General features: G+C 40.7%; 1 protein-coding gene across 14 annotated transcripts in view; it reads right to left on the bottom strand.

Annotated features, from left to right (window-relative positions):
- Nucleotides 1-10,271, bottom strand: part of ICA1 (islet cell autoantigen 1) — a 151,422-nt gene extending 141,151 nt beyond the window's left edge. For 4 of the 14 annotated variants that reach the window (XR_009215718.1, XR_009215724.1, XM_058446926.1 and 1 more), the window contains exon 1: nucleotides 9,685-9,702. The gene's annotated coding sequence lies outside the window, so the exon portion shown is untranslated. Of the gene's footprint in view, nucleotides 1-9,684; nucleotides 9,703-9,778; nucleotides 9,889-10,129 lie in introns of those variants that run through there. The other 10 variants (XR_009215723.1, XM_032760569.2, XM_058446910.1 and 7 more) reach the window with 7 other exon arrangements.
- Between the last annotated feature and the right edge of the window lie 13,271 nt (nucleotides 10,272-23,542).

The following is a 23,542-nucleotide window of genomic DNA, read 5'->3' as shown; positions in this document are numbered from 1 at the left end:
AATACTACACCCTTCGATGTCAGCAAAGAACATTATTAAATGATAGGTCTAAATGTTATCCTTATATTTTATTGGGATCAAATTATAAAACTTGGAAGGCTCTTACAAATCTTACTTTAATTGCACCAACTTAAATTTTCTTTTTATGGAAGAATAACCTCAGATAAATTAACTTTATCATCTAAGACTATGCAGTCCAATATAGCAGACACTAGCCACATGTAATATGAGCACTTGAGATATGGCTGGTATGAATTCAGATGTGCTCTAAATGTAAAATTCGCACTGGATTTTGAAGACTCAGTAACAAAAAATTAAAATGTCTCATTAATAAATCTATATAGTTATAACAATTATTTCATGTTTATATATTGTATATATCTAAATTTTATATAACTACATTTATATATTACATATTTATATATGTATATTATATATTCTGCTTTATATTTAATTATATTTTTTGCTTATTTATATATTACTTTTTTATATTTTATGTTGAAACAATATTTTGAATATTTTGGGTTAGATCAAATAAATTATCAATTTAATTTAAGCTGTTTCTTTTTAGTTTTCATTTGTTTTGAGACAGGGTCTTACTGTGTTGCCCAGGCTGGTCTTGAACTCCTAGGCTCAAACAATCCTCCCACCTCAGCCTCCTGAGTGGCTGGAATTATAAGCATGGCACACACCACAGCCCCTACCTTATTTCTTTTTAGTTTTTAAGCTAAAAATATTTTACTACTAGAATGTTTTAAATTATATATAAGGCTGCTGTTATATTTTTGTTGGAGAGCCTCAGTCTAAGGCATGAAACAAATCAAAAAAGAGCTAGAAATTAATTCCATAACTTAGGTCACCAATATTCTGTACTAGTTACAAATACCCTTAAACAGTTACTTCTGCCCAGAATCTCGGACATTCTGTCAGAGATGTCATTACAAAAATAAAATCATATATATCTTCTTTTGAAATAACCTACAAAATGATTGTACTCCATATTTTTACAAGTTTAAAAAGGTCCAAATCTGTGTGGACAATGTACTATTTGTTTCAAATCGGATTTATGTGAATAGTAAGTGAAGTGGTGGGCTACTATAAGACCATCAGAAGTAAAAATATAAGGACAATATGATGTAATACATACAATATGTATCCACAAATGTAAAATGTATACATATATTTCTAAATCAGAAATATATATAGCTGACCCTTAAAGAAAATGGGTTTGGACTGCATGGGTCCACCTATACACCAATTTTTTTCAACCAAAGGCAAATAGAAAATATATCTTCTATTTTTTTATAATCATATTTTTATATTTAATTATATTTTTTGCTTATAATTAAATATAAAGAGAGAAACCTGGCACGAGAAACCTGTGTATATGGAGAGTCAACTTTTCATATACATACATGGGTTCTGCAGGGCTCTGCAGGACTTGAGTATGTGTGGATTTTGGTAGCTGAGGGTGGTCCTAGAACCAATCCCCTGTGTATATGGAGGGATGACTTTAATTCATATGTACATAGAAAGGTATGAATGGTTAATAACAGTGTGAAGGAAGAACAACAGTATGAATGTGGGGACTATAATTACATGGAATTGCACATAAGCATAATGTCAGCCATCAGAATAATTAGGGAGATGCTAATGTTTATAAAGTTCTCTTAAGATTAAATTAATAATTTGAAGCCTCCAAAAGATGTGATCAAGCAATTTGTTATGACTCCACAGAACCTCCTGGCTGACAGTGAGGAGAGAATTTACAGATCATTTAGTCCACCCTCCTCTTTTCATTGAAGGAACTGAAGGAAATTTGGGGAACTTTCCCAAATCACAGAGTAAACCTTGTCTCATTAGTCTTAAATGACTGAAATATGCAGACATCAATATGTGGTTTATAAAATGTGTATGCTGTGCACGGGTCCTGTAAACAAACCACCACAGCTCCTTTCCCTGGAAATGGCATATATTCCAGAACTTTCCTTGGTTAAGCTGTAGCAGGTAAATCACGTTTGAACTTGGGCTGGCTTAGGAGCAGGGAATGCAGGCAGTCCAGGCGGTGGAAGGGAGGAGGAAAAAAGGATCTCAGAGGTCAGCAGCAAAGGGAAGCAGGCAGCAGAAGAAAGCACTATATGTTCATATATACCCAACTAACAGCACCACACTTGCCTCTGCTGGGTCATCCAGTTGGTGTTATTTGAGAACTAATAAAGATCCCTTTTTCAGGTTCTCTCTACTTTCTCAGGAAATAAACAGCAGCAAAGCCGAGAGCTTATAAAGCACAAGACTGGTTATTTTGATGGGGGTCAGGAAAGACAGGGATATTGGGCATGTACCCTCTAGGGCAGACCCAGGTAGAAAACCCAGAAAGTTGCATGAAGGCACTGAGCTCCAGGTTAGGAGTGCAGAGAAGAGAGAAACAGGAAGCAGAAAGTGGGGAGTGGCTTAGCACAAACACAACACAATGTTTACATACTTCACAATGATGCCAAAGCTGCATATGGCAACACTGAGTCAACAGATTAGGCACCAGGACACTTAGCTCCTGGCCTTCAGGGAGCAGTGGGTGGAAGAAAACCCTGCAGGGTGGTGATAGGCAGTCTCCCTCTTCATGCACTCCCGGGGAACCATGGCCTTGGCACTGCGCTGGGCACCTTCTGTCACAGTTTCCACTCTCTGTGCACCCCTGCTCACTTCTTTGGAGCTATCCAGAACCATGACCACAACCTGCTGTTCGCTTCCTTCTACCTAGGAAGGACAGCTCCTACACTCTTACCCCTGCCCACCTTAGTCCATCTATTGTCTCTTCTCTTTCACGTTAATCAACCTCCCTTGGCTTCTACCCTCAGGCCTCATTTTTCAACCTCTTTCTCAGTTCCCATCCTCTTCCTTCTCTTCACAGTCAAGAGTTCTAAGCCCATGCTCTCTGGTTCCCTTCTCCACCAGCCCAGAGAATATCTTTCACTATGGGCCCCACTCAAGTCCTCATTTCTCATGACCTTTGACCATGTTATCTTCCCTTCTTGAAATGCTCCTCTTCCTCTACTTTTCAGGAAATATTCTCCACACTTTTCTATCTTTTCAATTTTCTTTGCTGGCTTCTTTTCCTCTGTGCCTGCATCTCAAATATCAGTACCTGTAACGTTCCAAGCTTGGAACTTTACTTGCTCTCATTAGCTGATTTCTCATTAGGTGAGGCCACTTCCATGGCTTCCACTGCCAGCTGTATGCCAACAACTTCCAAAATCGCACACCTCTCCAGGGCACCAGATCCACATTTCCACCTCCTGATGGTAATCTTCACCTGGATTGTTCCACAGGCACTTCAAATTTAGTACATCTAAAACTAAACTCCTCTTTCCATCTGCACTCCCAAATTATTCTTCTTCCTGTGGTCCCTATGTTAATTACCAGCACTAAATCTACTGAATGGCCTAAGTTGAAAACCTCACTTCTTTCTCTTTCTTTTTTCTTTTTTTTTGACAGGGTCTTGCTCTGTTGCTCAGGCTGGAGGGCAGTGGCACAATCATGCCTCACTGCAGCCTTGACCTGCTGGGCTCAAGCGATCCTGTTACTTACCCTACCAAGTAGCTGGGACTACAGGTACATACCACCATACCCAACTAACTTTTTAAATTTTTGGTAGAGATGAGGTCTCACTATATTGCCCAGGCTGGTCTCAAACACTTGAGTTCAAGCAATCCTCTTGTCTTGGCCTCCCAAAGTGCTAGGATTACAGACATGAGCCACCACACCCAGCCTCTTTCATCTTTTGCAGCCAGTCTCCACATTCTCTCCATTCTACCTCTTAAAAAGCGATTGAATGCATCTTATCTTTTCTATCTTCATAGCTATGACAGTTTAGGCTTAAGAGGCAACACTATCCATGTACCTGTCCATTCCAATCTTTGCAACACTGCCCAACCTATCACTATATGATGCAAATCTAATTATTCCACTCTCCTACTGAAAATGTTTTAATTGCTTTCTCTTGCCACTAGAGAAATTCCAAACATTTTTGGAAAAAACACAGGCCCCTTCACATCCTGGCTCCCTTCCCCGCAAATCTTACTCCCCTCCCCACCCTCCAAAAGAACTATTGCCTCTGCACATGTCAGAACGCTTGAGCTTCCCTGAATATACTATGCACTTCAAGGCCTTGAGATGATTCTTTCCACTTGGAATGCCCTCCCCTCCTTTGTCTGATTGACTAACTTAGAACTTACATCAAGACTCTCCTCAAATGTTGCCTCTTCAGTGAAGTCTTCCCAACTCAACACCTCTTCTCTATCCCTCTCCCCAGGGGTCTTGCACTCCAGTCCTCCCCACTGAAGAATTAACTGCTCCATACTGGTGGTGCCACTGCACTCCTGTACTCTCCTTTAAGGAGCTAATTACATCTGTATCTCCTGCACTAGACTGTAGGTCCCATGAGTACAGGGACCCTCAAGTTCATCTTTGCCTCCTTAGCACCAAGCATGGCCCCTGGAGCACAGTAGGCATTCAGTAAATATGTGCTGGGCAAGGGGCAATAATTATGTGCTACCACTCACCAAGCACTTTACATGTGTGAAGCAATTAACATCATTATGTCATCGCCACACATTATGAAGGGGATATCAACCCATTTTGCAAGTGAGAAACAAAGTTTAGAAGGATGAAGTAGTTTACCCAAAGTCAACAACTGGTAAACACAAGTTTACTTTTGATTTCTGAGCTCTTGTTTTTAACTACTCTGCTCTACTCTTGGATGAAAGGAAGTTGATTAATGGGCCTATGTTTCAATAAAAACAATCTCCCCCATTCACAGGCTTAGGTGCTGGGTTAGTCCCAAATCCACTGCCAATATAGTGCTACTGTGCACAACAAAACCTGCAATTGCTGATTGACTTCTTCCTTGATGGTTGTCAGGGTTCCTGTGACTAAGGAGAGAGGCACTATTTATAAAAATCAGCTTCTTGGTCTCTGGCTTAGAATGCTGTACCCTGGAAACATCACAGAGAAGGCTGGATTTTTTCCTAGGTACTATCAGGTTTCAGACATTGATGTCTATGCCCTGTTCTGGGAACAGAGATGTGGGAGTGAGTGTGATCATGATGATGGTAAGAGATGGATTTCAATATGTATACTCTTGGAACATTGTTGCAATACTTAAGAGTCACTTCTTGTACAAATACTTTCACTACCTAGAACCAGAGGACCTTTCTAGTCTCCAATCTAGACTCTTAAAATTAACAATGACTACTATCTATATATTCAGTGGTCCATCACTGAACACATATACCTCATATTTTCCACTCCACAGAACTATATGGCATTCAGTTACCCTCTCTTAATTCATGTATTTTCTGCTAAATGTATTCTAAAATTGAACTCTGCAATGTTCTCTGATTCTAATGACTTTTTAATATTAGTCCCCTATTTTCTACTAATACCTCCACCACCTCCACAACCATGCAACAAATATTTGGAATCAGTCCTGTGCTTACACTAATTAGTGCATCTAATCCTCCTGAATCACAGATGACCAAACTTGTCCAAGGCCACTCAGCTAGCAAGGGACACACATAGACACTGGGCTCCAGACACGAGGACTATTTGTATTAGTATTCTCTCCCTTACTTGTTGACTTTTGTACACACATACACATGGCTGGGAGTGGGGAACGCTCTTTCTCCCCACTCCCAACCCTTATTTACCTGCTGAATTCCTACTGGTTGTTTAACGCTCAACTCAAGGGCAATCTCCTCCATGAAGCATCTCAGGTTTTCTCTGCCCTCTCTCCTGCTGGGCTGCGATGCCCCCCACCCTGGGCTGCATTACCACATGTGTCTCTATCTCCTCCCTGCTTTCCCTGAAAGGCAATTGGTTAGTTGGCTCCTCTCTTTCCCTCTTTTACTCAGCTGTAGGCTCCTCCAGAGCATGGTGGGGTCTGAGTCTTGGGATTCCGAGCGTTTAGCGCCGTGTGTAGCTCATGGCACATATACAATCAATGCTTATTCAATACTAAGTCATCCCACTTCTCTGATTTGGTCAATGGCCTGATGATGTCATCTGACTTAGCAAGAGAGACAGATGATTCCCATCATGAGTGATGCAGGCCATCATTTCCCCACCTTTTCATGAACTCATTCTAGCTCACTAGGTTTACACTGGGACAAGCAGTTACCACTAATTGAGGAACTGCCACTTCTCAGACACTGGGGTGTATGCTTCACCCATATCACTGAGTATCCTCACAGTACTGCCAAGTTGACATAATGATTTATATTCCTTTCACGAAGAAGCTTAAGATCAGTTATCTTAAGCAACTGGCCTACAGTCACATAGTAGGCAGGCTTTGTTATAAAAACAGGTGTAAAATGCCCGATCACACGTAGTCTTCCCTGTCCTGGAGAGATTCATTAGTTATTTGTGAAAATTACTTACAGGTCAAAAAACAAAAACTATGTTAATTTGATGCTAGAATACTAAATAGTAAATTGCTAGAATAGTGAAAGCGTGGTCAGCTAGGATTTTGAGAGGCTCCAAGGCAGTTCTACCATATGCAACTATCCAGGGCAAATCATGCCTGCAGTCCTTATCAGACAGATGGAGATTATGATACCTACTTACCTCAAAGGGGGTTGAATATCACATAAGATCATACTTGCCAAAGTGCTTTGTGAAGGAAGAGGACAGAGGCTCATTTTAGAGCAGTGTGCCGGACAGTCTGTGGGAGACCCTAGGGATCAGAGCTACCTGAGATGTTGCTTAACAGCAGATGAAGGAAGCTTGACTGGGAATCCACATTTATTATAACAAGCCCCCAAATGATTCTCTGGGACACTAAAGTTTGAGAAATAACAGGTTACAGCAGTGCTTCTCAAATGTTAACATACACATGGGGGATCTTCTTAAAATGGTGATTTGAATTCAGTGGGTCTGGAAGAGAGCAGCAGGCAGGCTAAGATTTTGCATTTCTAATAAGCTCCCAGGGGAGGCCACATGCTACCGGTCCATGGACCACGTTTGAGTGACAGGGGCTTGGAAGCTCTATCCCCACTGGAACAAATTAGATTTGTTTTGTTTCTGATTGCACCCCCCAACTTCAGAGAGTGTTTTCCATAAAGCCCAGGGTCTTAGTATTGGTACAAAATTACTTGAACTACTCAAAACCAAATTGAAATACACTTCCTATCACAGGTGAAGCAGCAGCATTCTTTTTAGATATGGATAGCATATGTTTAGCATGTGAAAGAATAATTTATTACTACTGAGTCCTATTGAAAAGCATGCAAAGCATTTTATATACATTATCTCTAATCTCCACCCTGCCCCTAAAAAGGTGGATATTCCTGTTCTGTAGATAAGGAAATGGTGACTTAAGTAACTTGGTCAAGGTCACACGGCTAGTTAGGTGTTACCGCAGGGATTCTGAATTTGCTCCATCAGGATCCAAAGCCCATGAGTCCTCCGCACTCCTTCAGAGTGTTAGATATGATTGTGATACGAAATGCGTCAGCTTGGGAATCAAGAAAAAAGCGGTGGAAAAGTGTTTTTTGAGTTTAAAGTTCTGCTGAGGCAGATTGTGAATGGTGGTGGGGTTGGGGGATAAGGTTCATTAGTGATCTATGTTGCCTCATTGACAAAAACATGCAGATAGCATCCTTATTAATGGTTCCCATAAATCTAGTAATGCAGATGGGAAAAAAGGACACTAGTGACCAGCGTGCTGATTATAAACACTGCCACCTACCCTCAGGCTCAACCAAGAGGAAAAATTCATCCTGACCCTTGTGGCCTGTTAACTTTCTCCCTCTCTCGTATGAGGTTTCTGTAATCTTAAAAGTTCATACCAAACACAGGTTTATCCTTCTATGTTATGGCATAGTTGCCAGACCTCCATACCGCTAATGCTGCTTGCACCTGAAAAAAATGCACTATTTAGTCAAATACCTTGAAAATGTAGTGATTTTGAAGGCTCTGAGTAATAAAATTTTCTATACTTTTCATGAGGTTGATGTGGAGAGACGCACTGCGGTAAAGATGCGTAGAGAAAGCAATCAGATACTCAGGTGTTCCAAATGGGAGAAAATAGTTACAAAATAAACCACCCAGGCAATTACCATCCAGCGTCTTTAGCACTCAATGATCCACGGGTGGAGGATACAGGGTTAACGTTTTTTTAACATCAGGTCTCTCCACAAATAGCTCTCTGTAGCTTAACTGTTACGTTTTCTAAAGATTCATCTTTATAAACAGTACAATTATTTCCCTTTGTAATACAAACAGAAACAATTAGAAAGCAACATCTCTTACAATTAAGATGTATGTACAGTATTAGTATAAAACCAAAGAGTGATATTTGAGCTATTCAGGATTATAAATGGATTTTGTCCCTGTGGTATTCTCTACAAAAGGTGTTTCAAAAATAAAGACTGAAATCTAAAAAGATATCTTTGGTTTGAAAACTTACTTAAAAGCATTTTTAGAGAGTGTGTTTTAAATAGGGGGTATGAAATTGCATCGGGAGCCTAGATTTCAAACTAAGCATTTCTTATTTCACTCCCTAACCCCAGAACAGTTCAGATCTCAGATGCAAACCAGAGGGCCACAGAAACCAATTTGAGATTTTCTGAAGAGACTTCACTGAAATGTATGGACAAAAACATGTTTGCGATGAGTCATATTTTATAGGACCTTAATGGCCAATGAATGCCTTATGTGTCTTTCTTCCTACATTCAGTATCACTCCCAAGCAAGCTGGTGACATATTTTCCAGGCCTTGATAATTTTTATACAGTTACCAGATCTCAGTTACTAAGATTCATGAACAAAACCCTTTCTTGCGCTAATTTTTTAAATGCCATCTAAATGAAGAGAACGCGATTCTTTCCAAACTAACTCTCCCCAACCAGGCAGTTAATGCCCTTCGCCAGAATAAGGGCGTGATACTTTTAAGACCCCAAAGAGCTCAGGTGCTTTGGGGGCACTACAAGTAAAAAGACAGTGGGAAAGGTTCATGGAGAGCCGCTCTGGGGGAAAGGCAGACATAACAACAGGATATGTTCGTTTCTAGAGGAAGCAGGAGCTGCAATAGCCCCGGAGCAGGAAAGGCGGAGTCAGCAGCACCCAAAGGAAACGGGCGCGCCAGGGTTTGCTGGAACCGGGGTTGCTTAGGGGTTCTCGCCCCGTCTAGTCCGAGACTGCTGAGCACCTCGCCCCCGGGGGACCAAGCTCGGGCCTCCTGGCACTAGTGGTTATAAAGAGGTACCCATATGCTCTCTGCCGCCCCTGCCAAAAAACGGGCCACGGGGGGAAGAGAAAAAGCACACACTAGGCGCCGCGGCAGGTGAACTTGTCAACAAGTCAACCCTGGACGCAAGTCCCTGCCCACCAGGGAGCTCGGGGTCCTGGGGCCGGAGCTGCCGGGAAGGCGAGGCGCGGAGTGGGTGGGGTGGGCTGGCGTGGGTGCCGGTGCTCCCAGCGCTGGGGCCGGAGCGCGGAACGCTTCCCTACCGCTCCCCCGGGGCTGACGCACGCTCTCATGGCGCGCGCATCCTCCAGACCTTCCCAGGCCGGAGGGAGGAGGGGAGGAGAAGGGGCTGATGCAGTTCCCGCACCGGGATCCGGGACCCGAGGAGGCGACCCGCCTATCACGCGCCGCCCGCGGAGGGCAGAGAAGGCAGCTCCTACCAGGCGTCTCCGACCGTCCCGGCTGCCGGGCGTCTCCTGCTGCCTCCTGCAGCCCGCCCGGCGCGCCCCCGCCCCGACCCCGGAGGGCAGGTACCTCGGAGCCCCGGCCCCCAGGAGCCTCCCGGCCGCGGTCGGAGCGTCCCTCCGGAACACTCATCCGACGTCAGCGTCAGCCGAAGGCGAGGGAAAGGGGCGGGGGGAGCGCAGGAACCGGCCCTTCCTGCGGCGGCCGCCACCAGCCGGAATAGCAACCGGCGGAGCCCGTGCGCACCGCAGCGCAGCGCAGCGCAGCGGCCGGGGGGTGCGGGCGCCCTCGCCGCCCGGCTACCTACCGCCGCCTGGGCGCCGCCGCTGCCTCCCTTCCCCGCTTCTACCCTCCAGCAGACGCCCGCCGGGGCGACCCCTCCCAGAGTGACCAGGGGGAGGTGGGTGGCGTTGACCTCACCTTGCTTGGGGTGGGTCGGGGACTCGGGGAGTGAGTTTTTCTCTCTCTACTCCCCGGGGTCTCTCCTCGACCCCCATCTCCTGGGGTATCCCCCGCTCGGATCCGCCGCCCAGAGTGACCCCGCCCCTGCTCTCCGGCAGGTGTTCCACGTGGCCATAGCGTTTGCGTCACAATGACCTGGCGGACAGGTGGGAGCCACAGCGTACACCCCAGGGTTCCCTCTGTGCTGTGCGTAGTGCCTGCTGCTTGCTTCCAGGTTAAATTTCTGTAGCTTTAGAGGACAGGAGACTTCATGACTTCAATGCCAAGAAAAGTTACAGAGGCCTGCTGTACCTGGAAATCAAGTATGAGCTTCAAGAATAAAGGCCATGTTTTAAAAACAGCTGTGTATGTATAGGTATATATTTTTCATTTCCATATATTTCTGTATCTTTTATTTTTAAGTTATTGCCATTTATAGCAGTTTCATCTTCTCTTATCCTTTGTCACCAGGAAAGAACCAAACCATTGTTTCTAGAGACCTTGCAGTATACAGATCACAGGAAGAAAAAGTGTTGGCATAGCTGCTTCCTAATATTATCTATGTGGAAATGAAACCTCAATGTAGTATGACTTCATCCCTGGTTATGTTATATATTTATAAATAAGTTCGTTCAGTCGTCACTGAAACAATTTAAAAGGGCTGAATGATAGTTCTTGAGTAATGATGCGGACAAATCTGAAATCCTGCGCTAACATGGATGGAGTGCTAGCTCTATGTCCGGCACATGCTGTATACTTTATATTTAATCCTTACAGCAACCCAATACTGTAGATAAAATCATTATCCAGATTTCACAGATGAAGACACTGCCCAGAGTGCCATAAAGAGATTATTGAGCAGGGATTTGAATCTGAACCAGGAGACTTAGCTTAATCTCAAGATAGCATGGTGTCTTGCCAGAATGGATGGAGAAAAAGTATAGAATATGTTGACATTTTAATAGAAAGATAATAAGATAGCATAGCTCCAGAAATTTACGTAACCTTTAAAGTTATTCTTTGGGGATTCTGTTTGTCATAGATTTGAGCCTGTCCTAGTCTTAACACAAATTTTGGAGCTGAGTAAACAGCTCCTTAGTAAGTGTGTATGAGTAAACAAATCATGAATGTGGTCTACAAAATAGTAAATTGTTGAAAAGCTAAGATTCAGGAGAAATTTTCAGAGAGAAAAGCATTGCTTATATATATTTGGCTTTTATAAAAAACATTCAAACTAACCTGTTAACAGCGCAAGCCAAGTGATTTTGCTCTATGTAAGAAAAAAAACCCAAAGCCTTTAAAATGAGAAAGTCTTCCTTACAAAAGAAAGATTAAGATATTTTAAGATACATTGATTCCAAGAACTGTAAATTTATGTGTAAAAATCTATTATCGGGAGTTAAAAGGATAAAGAGATTATTATTCTTTAACAGAATGAAGTGCCGTAATGAACATCATAGGTGCTCAATAAATGTTGACTGAGCATATCATCAGTTAATTGAAGCATTGAGAAAGGACTAAATCACTTGAAAAAAGTTTTTCCTGACTCTATAATGTTCTCCTTTCTACCACTAGTGATTTACCAGTTACATGAAAACTTAATCAGAAGCCCCATTGGTCAAAGACTGGCTCTGGGGCAAATATTTAAATCTGTTACAAAACAGCCAGTAGAATGGGAGGTTGTGTGTGTTCAAAGTATCCCCTCAAAATGCAGATGATTGGAACAAAAGCATGAAGGGAAAAAACGGGGACAGCTGAGCTGCAACTGATTACACAGTTTTCTTTTATGCTTTCTGAATTCCAAGGTGAAAACTGTTGACTGTGAGTCTAACCTGTTACAAAGGCTAAAAGTAGCTTCAAAAGCAGTATCTAAAAGAGAACAAATACATGATAAAAGCATTATGTAGTCAACATGGCACTGAAATTCTTTGGGCTCCTGGAGAGTTTAGGAGAAAACTTTAAATGATTTTTCTTCATTCTAATTATTGTCCTAACACTTAGGATAATATTTGAGAAAGGAAATAATAGACAACTCCTGCTCATTCTCCATTACCACAATGAGTACTTTTCCTTCCCCTTAAATAAAATGGCTCCATCAATAACACTTGCATTTGTTTCTGAATAACCAGTTGTTTCCATCTTGCTGAACACCAGTAAGGTGCTAGTGAGAACCCGAAACAGTTTCTAAGGAGAATGGCTATTGAATGATGGGATCAGAAATTAGGAGAGAAATAAGGTGCGTTTTCCAGTGTACAACAGGATGACAAAATTTTCTATGAAAAAAATCTTTACATATTCAATTCAATAATTTTTTCAAGAGCTTCCCGGATTCAAGATATGCTAATAGGACCACAAGAGTTGGATTTGTGTTAAGCTACTAACAGAGACTTGGAATAAAGGTGGATTAAATGAAATAGGGCTTTATTTTTTCTCACTGAAATTGGAAGGTAGGCAGTCTAGGGCTGGTGTGATCTCCACTGTGTCACTGGGCTGTTACCTTTCTGTCATTCTATTCTGTCATCCTAGGCAAAGCAATATTGCCCAAAGGTAAACCCAGGTGAGGATGTAAATTGGTGGTGGAAACTGCTGGTGGGAATGTAAAATGGTGCAACCACTTTGGAAAACAGTCTGAAAGTTCCTTAAACGATTAAACATAGAGCTACCATATGACCCAACAATTCCACTCCTAGGTCTATATCCAAGAGAAATAAAAACCTATGTCTACACAAAAACTTGTACACAAATGTCTGTAGCAGCATTATTCAAAATAGTCAAAAGGTCAAAACTGTCCTGCTGTAGACAAATGAATAAACAAAATGTAGTATATTCATGTAATGGAATATTCAGCCATGCAAATGAATGAAATACTGATATATGCTACAACTTAGACAAAACTTGAAACATTGTGCTGAGTGAAAGAAGCCAGTCACAAATATATTATTCCATTCATATGAAAGTCCAGAATAGAGAAATCTGTACAGGCAGAAAGTACATTAGTGATCACTTAGGGCTGGAGAGAGTATGGGTGGATAGGGAGTGAGATCTAAAGAGTATGGAGTTTCTTTTTCTTCTTTTTTTTTTTTTTTTTTTTTTTTGAGACAGAGTCTTGCTCTGTCCTGCAGCGTGGAGTGCAGTGGCACGATCTCGGCTCACTGCAACCTTCACCTCCCAGGTTCAAGTGATTCTCCCGCCTCAGCTTCCTGAGTAACTGGGATTACAGGCATGCACCACCATGCCCAGCTAATTTTGGTATTTTTTGTTTGTTCGGTTTTTGTTTTTTCTGAGACGGAGTCACACTCTGTTGCATAGACTGGAGTGCAGTGGCAGGATCTCAGCTCACTGCAGCCCCATCTCCTAGGTTCAAGGGATTCTCCTGCCTCAGTCTCCTGAGTAGCTGGGACTACAGGCATGTGCCATCATGCCCAGCTAATTTTTGTATTTTTAGTAGAGATAGGGTTTTGCCATGTTGGCCAGGCTGGTCTTGAACTCCTGACCTCAAGTGATCCACTCGCCTTGGCCTCCCAAAGTAGTAGGATTAGGAGTTTCTTTTTCATGTGATGAAAATATTTTAAAATTGACTGGTGATGTTTACAAATATCTGCAATATGCTAAAAACCATTGAGTTGTGCATTTTACAATTCATTGTGAATTAGTGGTATGGGAATTATGTCTCAGTAAAGCTGTTTAAAAAGAAAAAAGGTGTTCATAGTTTTATTGGCACGCACACACACATGTGTGCACACATGTACACAGTAAATCCAGTATCTTCCTCAAGAATAGTTACAAGGTAAGAACCATAGAACAAACCCCCAAATATGTGACTTATTTTCAGATTTCTGGATAGTATTCAAATTCTATTGGCACTAAGAAGCTAATTATGAGGAAACAGGACGGAAAAATCTGTTAATGAAAGAGAAATATTTCAGGTCCATCCATTGGATACCTCGTGATAATATAAAGAAAAGTTCCTGCTGCACAAATATTTTGCAAGTGTGCTCTAGTTTTATAACATCTCAGCCTTCTTAGCTATCCCTGTTTAAATGAAGGAAGAAGCAGACTACCTACCAAAACAATCCTTTTGGATAAGTGCAAACACAGACAATAGTGAATTTTATGGAAGTGAACTTCATAATAACAAGGGGGTAAAGTGATAACTTTGTCCTGAAAAGTTAATATTAATGGAGGATACCACTGAAGGTAAAACAAAACCAGGTCCCCACTCTACCTGCCCCAAATCTGCACTTGCAGTAAAACCCCCCACCCAAAAAAACAAAGAATTATGACACTAAAGCCCCAAACTTCTATCTTAATGCTTCAAAAAAAACACTATTTCAGAGATATTTTCGAATTAATGCCAGTTATTTTGAATGAGCAAATTATAGGAATATTCATACAGGAAATAAGTTTTTCAGGAGCTGTTTAATGGTCTTATGTCTTAAGGGATCCTTTTAGCTGAATAATTCCAAGGCTCCTTAGTGTTTGCCGAGTTACTTTCCCTCTTCTCCCTCTGAGGTAATCTAAAATGAATTAAATTAGCAATGTATTTCACCTCATGTGACTGAAACAGTGTCATATTCCTAATACATAGGAATATATATTTATTTGTTTCACGAACTTAATCCATAGGCCATCTCTGATTTGACATTGATTATCATGTAGACTGAATTCAATGATATCTCTCTTGCATGTATATGTATTTATATAAATGATATATGGACATACAAATACAAACTACTCATTTACATATGATCTGATCTATTTTATTGGATTGTTGATACATATTTTTGATGTTCTAAATGTTCCTTATGGTCTTAGATCTCAGCCAATGTGAGCAAGTGAGGCAGAATGCCCCTTTCTCTTGGTGTGTGGATACTGTAAGGCAAATGAACGCTCTACCATTCCTTCTAGACAGATATTTATAAGCCCCTACAGCTCTGCAATCTTTTTATTTCCTGACTCACGTTTGGCAGCATCATAAGTACTCATTGTACCTGTTCTATAGTAGGGGATGTTGAGACAGAGCTTAAGCTATTATCATTATCAATGTGTTTAATAAGAGCCATGCATCTAAATCTCTCCAGAGCTCAGCTCATTAATAAGAAAAAAAAATCACTTTCTCTTTAGAGTTGCTGGGAGATTAAAATTAGATAATCTAGAAGAATAAACTTAGAAAAAATGATGTTTAAAAATTATTAAAATAGGCCAGGCGCGGTGGCTCACGCCTGTAATCCCAGCACTTTGGGAGGCTGAGGCGGGCCGATCACGAGGTCAGGAGATGGAGATCATCCTGGCTAACACGGTGAAAACCCGTCTGTACTAAAAATACAAAAAATTAGCCAGGCGCGGTCGCGGGCGCCTGTAGTCCCAGCTACTCCGGAGGAGGCTAAGGCGGGAGAATGGCGTGAACCCGGGAGGTGGAGCTTGCAGTGAGCCAAGATACAGCCACTGCAGTCCGGCCTGGGCGGAAGAGCGAGACTCCGCAATTTCTATAGGTGTTATAAATGTAAAGGGTGTTATAAATTTAAAGAAATATTACATCAAATTTTATTAATAAAAATAAATTTTATTCCTGGATTGTGTAATCCTTAAAAACAAATTTGGATTTACTCAAGAATATGGACTAGGTATCTTGGCCAATCTGAGTTTAATTCCTGTGACATTTGTACTCTCTATGTAGCAAAACAAAGCTTTTGTTATACCCTCAGCAGAGCTAGTTATATCTTTAGGCAGATTTGTGTGTGCATGTGAAAATAGAACAAATGTTTAATTAGTAGCATTAACTTTTATTAATTAAAATTAACTTCCTTTCCTTTCAAAATTAAGGCTACAATGAAGAGAGGAGCCTTGCTTTACACTAAAAGAAAGGTAATTATTTTCATTACCACATCCACTTAGATTTCTGCATAAATAATGCTGCTCTCAATCTCACCACCGCTAGTATCATCCATTGGAACTTCTGCAAGAAAATGCTGGTGATGGCATCAAAATGGGACCTTTTTTTTTTTTTTTAAATTCACTGCAGGTGGAGAATTTTGTCATGTGCCATAGAGTAGAATCCTGCTTCTGACTAGGAACTGTGCTGGAGTTTGGGCTAGCATCAGCCCAGAGTTCACAGCTGTTCCCTGGTCTTCATAGATGTAGAGCTAATGACTCCTCAAAGGGTCACACCGTTCAATAAAGAACAGGATTTAACTAAAAAATTAGGATGAAACTCTCTTGGTTCTTGGTATTACTCACTCCGCCTACACAGGGACAGTTGGGAAGAATCACTAAAAATTCAGGTGCAGATAATTAAGGTAGTTCAGGTGAAACATGGGCAAACATTTGGTTTAATCATGGAATAAGAGGCTGAATTATAACTAGAATCCCTGTTTCTTAACTGTCAATCTGATGAGCTTTTCCTCTTCTAGTTTTAACTCAGTCAGTAACTTGGTTTGGCAGACACTGTTAATCATTTCCCCAGCATTTATTCTTCCCCTTTTCTACAGTAATATGTTTCAGGTGAGGACATTATTGCTAAGTTACATTGATTTTAGCTTCCCTTGTTGCAAGGTGTGGTCATATGACTAGGTTGTAGTGAATAGGATATGATGGAAAGACATGCATATAACTTTTGTGTCCTCCCCTTGAAAGAAACACATCCTAATCTTTACTTTCTCCCTTTCCCACTGGTTAAATCACCTTTGGCCATCCAGGTGAGGGCAATACCTTGGGAATGGTAGGGAACCTGGGCCTCTGACTCCCTGAGCTGCCATATTGCCTTGGCCCTTCTGCCTGGATTGTTTTATGAAAAGGAAAGGAAGTTCAATATTTTTAAGTCACTATATTTTAAAAATATTATTGCAGCTCAGCCTTTATCCTCATTAATCCATTTGTCTGCCCCGTGACATTGGATTGGACCTTCATTTCTCATGAGGTTTGTATTCTGAAAGCCGGGCGCGGTGGCTCGCGCTTGTAATCCCAGCACTTTGGGAGGCTGAGGCGGGCGGATCACGAGGTCAGGAGATCGAGACCACAGTGAAACCCCGTCTCTACTAAAAATACAAAAAAATTAGCCGGGCGTGGTGGCGGGCGCCTGTAGTCCCAGCTACTCGGAGAGGCTGAGGCAGGAGAATGGCGTGAACCCGGAAGGCGGAGCTTGCAGTGAGCCGAGTTTGCGCCACTGCACTCCAGCCTGGGCGACAGAGCGAGACTCCATCTCAAAAAAAAAAGAAAAAAGAAACAATGATTCTCAATCTGTGGGGTCCCAGGACCATGAGGGTCTGTGGTGGTGACACAAAGGATCCTGAGATTCAAATCCCTAACAAGTAATGCCCACAAACAGAACCACTTGCTTAACAAACAGAAACAGCACTTTTTGGAATGTATATGATGTGATTACAAAATAAAATTTATTTAAAACCATTAATGTATTTATTGAAATGAAGGTATGTTATTGATGAGTGTCTTAGCTTTGTACATCTGAAAAATTCTATTTCGCTTTTGTTTTTGAAAATTGTTTTACTAGTAAGGAAATCTATATTGACTTTTTTTCTTTCAGAACTTTTAAAGATTTTGCTTCATTGTTTCCTGGCTTGCATTGTTTTCAATGAGAAATCTTCTATTATCCTTATTTTTGGCCCTCTTTTTTTTTTTCAATGGTTGCTTTAAAGAATTTTTTTCCCCATCATTGGTTTTAAGCAGTTTGATTATGATGTCCTTAGTGTTGTTTATTCTTACATTTTTGGCTTTGTTGAGCTTCTTGGAGCTGTGGGCTTATAGTTAAAATTAAACTTTGAAAAACTCTATCTATACCCAGAATAGCCAACACAATATCAAAAGATGAGGGACTGACACTACCTGACTTCAAGACTTGCTATAAATATGCAGTAATCAAGAATGTGGTACTAGCAAAATAATAGACAAATAGACCAATGGAACAGAATAGAGAGTTCAAAAATAGATACAAATATAGTCACCCGATCTTGGACAAAGGGACAAAGGCAAGTCAATGGAAAAAAAGTCTTTTCAACAAATGGCATCCACACGCAAAAACATGAATCTAGACACATCTCTTACACTTTGCAGAAAAATTAACTCAAAATAAATCATAGATCTAAGTATAAACCACAAAAGTATAAAACCCCTAGAAGATAAATATAGAAGAAAATCTAGATGACCTTGGGTTTGGTGATAACTTCTTAGGTACAATACCAAAGGCATAATTTACACACAAAAAATGGATAAATTGGACTCTATTAAAATTAAAAACTTCTGTTCTGCAAAAGGCACCATCAAGAGAATGAAAAGGCAATATACTAGGAGATAATATTTTCAAAAATATATCTGATAAAGGACTATTATTCAAAATAGACAAAGGACTCTTAAAATCAACAATTAGAAAATTCATAATCCAATTTTAAAAATAGACAAAAGGGCTGGGCGTGGTGGCTCATGGCTCATGCTTGTAAACCTAGCACTTTGGGAGGCTGAGGAGGGCCGATCACTGGAGCCCAGGAGTTCAACACCAGCATGGGCAACATGGTGAAACCCTGTCTCTCAAAAAAAAAAAAAAAAAAAAAAAAAAAAACCAGGCGTGGTGGTGGCATGCCTGTAGTTCCAGCTACTTGGGAGGCTGAGGTGGGAGATCTCTTGGGCCTGGAGAGGTCAAGGCTATAGTGAGCTGGGATCATGCCACTGCACTCAAGCCTGGATGACAGAGTGAGATCCTTTCTCAAAAATAAGTGGCAACAGATCTGAACAGATGCCTCACCAAAGATGATATACAGATGACAAATATATAAAATGCACAGCATCATATATAACTAGGGAACTGCAAATTAAAAGAATGAAATACCACTGCACACCTATTAAAATGGCCCACATCCAAAACACCAACAATGCCAAATGCTGATGAAGGAACTCTCCATTGCTGGTGGGAATGCAAAGTGGTATAGCCACTTTGGAAAACAGTCTTGTAGTTTCTTATGAAATTAAACATGCTCTTGCCATATGAGCTAGCAATTGCACTCTTTGGTATATACTCAAATGAGTTGACGTTTTCAACTCATTTTTGTCCACACAAAAACCTGTACAGGAATGTTTGTAGAAGTTGTATTTATAATTGCCAAAAATATGAGTGTGTGTTTAAGGATGTATGGGAATTCTATTTTTTGCTTAATTTGTCTGTAAAGCTAAAACTGTTCTAAAAAGACTTTATTATCTAAAATTCTTCAGTTTTTATGTCTTCGAAAATGTTTTTGGCTCCTCCTTTCGAAAATGTGTTTGGCTCCTCCTTTTCTCTCCTCTCCTTTGGAGACCAGCTACACATATATTTAACTGTTTGAAGTTGTCCTGTAATTCACTGATGTTCTGGTTTTTTTTGGTCTTTTTTATGTTTCATAGTTTTTATTGCTATGTCTTCAGTATTACTGACCCTTTCTTTAGCAAAGTCCGTTCTGCTATTAATTTTATCCAGTGATTTTTTTAATCTCATCAGTTGTAGTTTTTATCTGTAGATGTTCAACTTGGGTCTTTTAAATATTTTCCATGTCTGTACTTACTGTGTTCAGTCTTTCCTCTAGTTTCTTGAACATATGAATGCAATCATAATAACTTCTTGATTGATTTAATATTTATTGAGTCCTAATTATCTTCATGGACCATAGAAATAAATCTATCGATATACTTCATTACAAGAAAACATATTGCTCCCTTTAGAAAGGACATAGCAGCATTCCCTTTGATGCCTCCTTTCTTTTTTTTATTAATTTTTTTGCACACAAAACAATAAACATTTTCTAAAAATACATACAAACAAAAAGATGCATATCAAACATATTAGGAAGGTTGCACATGGGAAGACGGGGAATAGAAATGGGGGGTGGGAATTAAAGAAAATAAATGAGAGAGGGACTTTGTATGGATCAATGATAATAACTCAATCCTCCATGTCTTTGACAAAGAAGAAGGGGAAGGAAGAGGAAGAAAAAGAAAGTGGGATAAAGGATCAGAAAGGGAGGAAAATAGAAAAAATTAGAGTATGACTCCAGGGTAGACGTGTTTTGTTGTTGCTGGGTTGGTTGGTTGGTTTGTCTGTTGTATTTTTCATATGTTTCGCCATGTTGGCCAGGCTGGTCTCAAACTCCTAGCCTCAAGTGATCAACCCGCCTCGGCCTCCCAGAGTGCTGGGACTACAGGCGTGAGCCACCACATCCAGCCCCCACATTGCGTCTGGCCTCCATGGTAGACCTCCCAGACGGGGCGGCCGGGCAGAGGCGCTCCCCACATCCCAGATGCGGAGAGGGGGTGCCAGGCAGAGGTGCTCCTCACTTCCCAGACGGGGCAGCCAGGCAGAGGCGATCCTCACTTCCCAGACAGGGCGGCCGGGCAGATGCGCTCCTCACTTCCCCATGATAACTTTTAAAATCTGTGTCTACTTATTTTATAATTTATCATTTATGAGTCAGTTTCAATCGATTGATTTTACTTTCATTATGTTTGTATCTTTCTGCTTCTTTCCATTTCCTATAATTTTTGTTGGGATCCCAGACACGGTAAATTTTATGTTATTGCATAGTATATACTTTTGTATTTCTAAAATATTTTTGAGCCTTGTTCTGCATGAAAACAGATTGAACCTTTTTGGTTTTGCTTTCAAGCTTTTTTTAGGTGAGACCAGAGCTGTGTTTAGTCAGGGGTTATATTTCTCTACTACGGAGGCAATAGAATTATTTATATTTTAACAGACTGATGCCCCCGATATGTGAGGAATTCCCCCTTGGCTGTTGAAAACAGGCACTGCTCTCAGATTGGTGTGACACTTGGGGGCACTGTTCTTTATCATCCTTTCTGATGGTTCTTTCCCTGGTCTCTAGGACTTTCCTCATGTGCATGGGCTGATTAATACTCAACTGAATACTGGAGGGGAAAACTCTAGATCTCTGGAATTTTCTCTCTGTACAACTGTCTCCTTTCTGGTACCTTGCCTTGCAAACCCAGTCCATCTTGGCTATATTTTGAGCTCCATCTCTTAACTCACAGAGACTGCCAAGCTCTTCCTGGGTTCCCACTTTTTCTAGCATGGCCTGGAAACTTTTTCCAGGTGCTAAGTTAGGGAAAGCATAGAGTTCACCTCATTTGTCTCCAAGGGATGACCATTCTTCTTTGCCTAATATCCAATATTTTGAGTAGCATTTGTTCTGTTTTGGCTATTTCAGGAGGGAACATAAATCTGGTCACTGTTATTCCACTTTGATCAGAAGTCGAAGTCCGTCCATTAATGAATTTGCATTATGTGTTTCTTGATCTATATTATATGCATTGATATATATTTATATGCATTTGATATAAATTTGATATATAGTATATGCATTTCTACTATTTTTTTAAGAAGGGTCTAGGAATTCTCTGATATTAAAAAGTGTCCTCAGGCTGGGTGCAGTGGTTCATGCCTGCAATCCCAGCACTTTGGGAGTCCGAGTTGGGAGGATCACTTGAGGCCAGAAGTTTAAGGCCAGCTTGGGCAATATGGTGACACCTCATCTCTACTAAAAATAATAATTAAAAAAAAAGCCAGGTGTGGTGGTACATGCCTGTAGTCCTAGCTTCTCGGGAGGCTGAGGCAGGAGGCTCCCTTGAGCCCAAGAATTCAAGGTTGCAGTGAGCTATGATTGTGCCACTGCACTCTAACCTGGGTGACAGAGCAAGACCTTGCCTCAAAAAGAAAAACAAAAAGATCTTCAAGAACACTTCAGCTGAAGAGTGAGTAAAAGCCAGAAACAGGCAATTCAAGGAGAAATTGCAATGATAAACATTTTAAAAACCCATATTTTTTAACTAAAAAATGTTTAAACGAAACCAGTTTCACCTATCTTATTGACAAATATGAAAACTGTAATGCTCAGGGTTGATGAGAATATGGGAGATGAGCATTGTCATACTATCATAAACTGAGGAAAGAAACAATTTTACACCCTTTATGGAAGGCAACTTGGCAAATACTACAAAATGTTAGTGGTACATATCTTTTGACCCAGTAGGTCCACTTAGAATTTTTTCTTGCCGAAATAATATGGAAGTTTATAGTAGTGAATGTGTGAATATGACAATCACAACCACACAGTTTATACCATTAAAAAATTTGTCCATCTTGGCTGGGTGCGGTGGCCTGTAATCCCAGCACTTTGGGAAGCCAAAGCGGGTGGATCACCTGAGGTCTGGAGTTTAAGACCAGCCTGGCCAACATGGTGAAACCCCATCTCTACTAAAAATACAAAAACTTAGCCGTGTGTGGTGGCAAGTGCCTATAATCCTAGCTACTTGGGAGGCTGAGGCAGGAGAATCGCTTGAACCTGGGGGACGGACGTTGCAGTGAGCCGAGATCGCACCATTGCACTCCAGACTGGAAAATGAGGGAAACTCCATCTCAAAAAAAAAAAAAAAAAAAAATCATCCATCTAAAGGAAGGATTAGTTAACAAAATGTGGTACATTTACATGTTGGAATATTGACAGCCGTTGAAAAGGATGAGGTCAAGATTTTTTTTTTCAAGTGAAAATAGCAGCTTATATAACACAGTGTGAAATATGATTTTGTTTATGTAAATATTTTCTATGTAACATTAAAATCTTGTAATGATATTCACTAAAATGTTAACTGAAGCTATCTCTGCAGAGTGATCTTTTTTTGGCTGACATTGGAGGTGGGGGAAAGTTGTATTTTCACTTATACTCTTTGGTAGTGTTTGAATTTTTAAAGTGCACATACTGTATTTTATAATTGACAAAAATAAAGATTTAAATTTTGACACCAGAGCAAAATAAAAGAGATCCTCACATTTTAAAATGTTGGGAAATACTAGTTTAGATGATGTCTGAAATTCCTTACTGTATAACATTCAATTCTTCTAATGACAGGACCAACCTTTGAGATTAGTCTAGTGCTAAAAGTCTTCTAGTGCTGAAAGTCCATGACTTCCTCCCCTCTTGCTGCCGCTGCCATGAAAAATGTGACTTGCTTAGGTAAATCTTGGACACTCCCTGATGGAGAGACTCTTACACTGGCTTATTCTTATTTTTCTCATATTTCACGTGACTTTATTCCTTGGTGACATCCTTGAGCTGATATACGAGACCTGCAGCAAGACACTGGAATTTGAAAAGGCTAGAAGTGGCTCTGGGAGTCTCATCACATCTTTGGCGGCCCAAGGTTGTACAGATTTGGATGGGAAGGGAGGAGCATGAATTGATTTTTTTTATATCTATATAACTAGGGTTTTTTATTTTATTCCCAGAGTAGTAGGATGGCTTATCATTCATTCAACAAGCATTTATTATCTCAAACTTGATGTGACCGAAAAGTATTTTTTCTCTCAGAGCTCTTTCTCCTTATCTCGGCAAGCTTAAAAACCTC

Source organism: Hylobates moloch, unplaced genomic scaffold (assembly GCF_009828535.3).
Source record: "Hylobates moloch isolate HMO894 unplaced genomic scaffold, HMol_V3 SCAFFOLD_1, whole genome shotgun sequence".
In the NCBI taxonomy this organism is placed as follows: Eukaryota; Metazoa; Chordata; class Mammalia; order Primates; family Hylobatidae; genus Hylobates; species Hylobates moloch.
The sequence above is the reverse complement of the archived record's forward strand: the minus strand, read 5'-3'. Positions and strand labels throughout refer to the sequence as shown.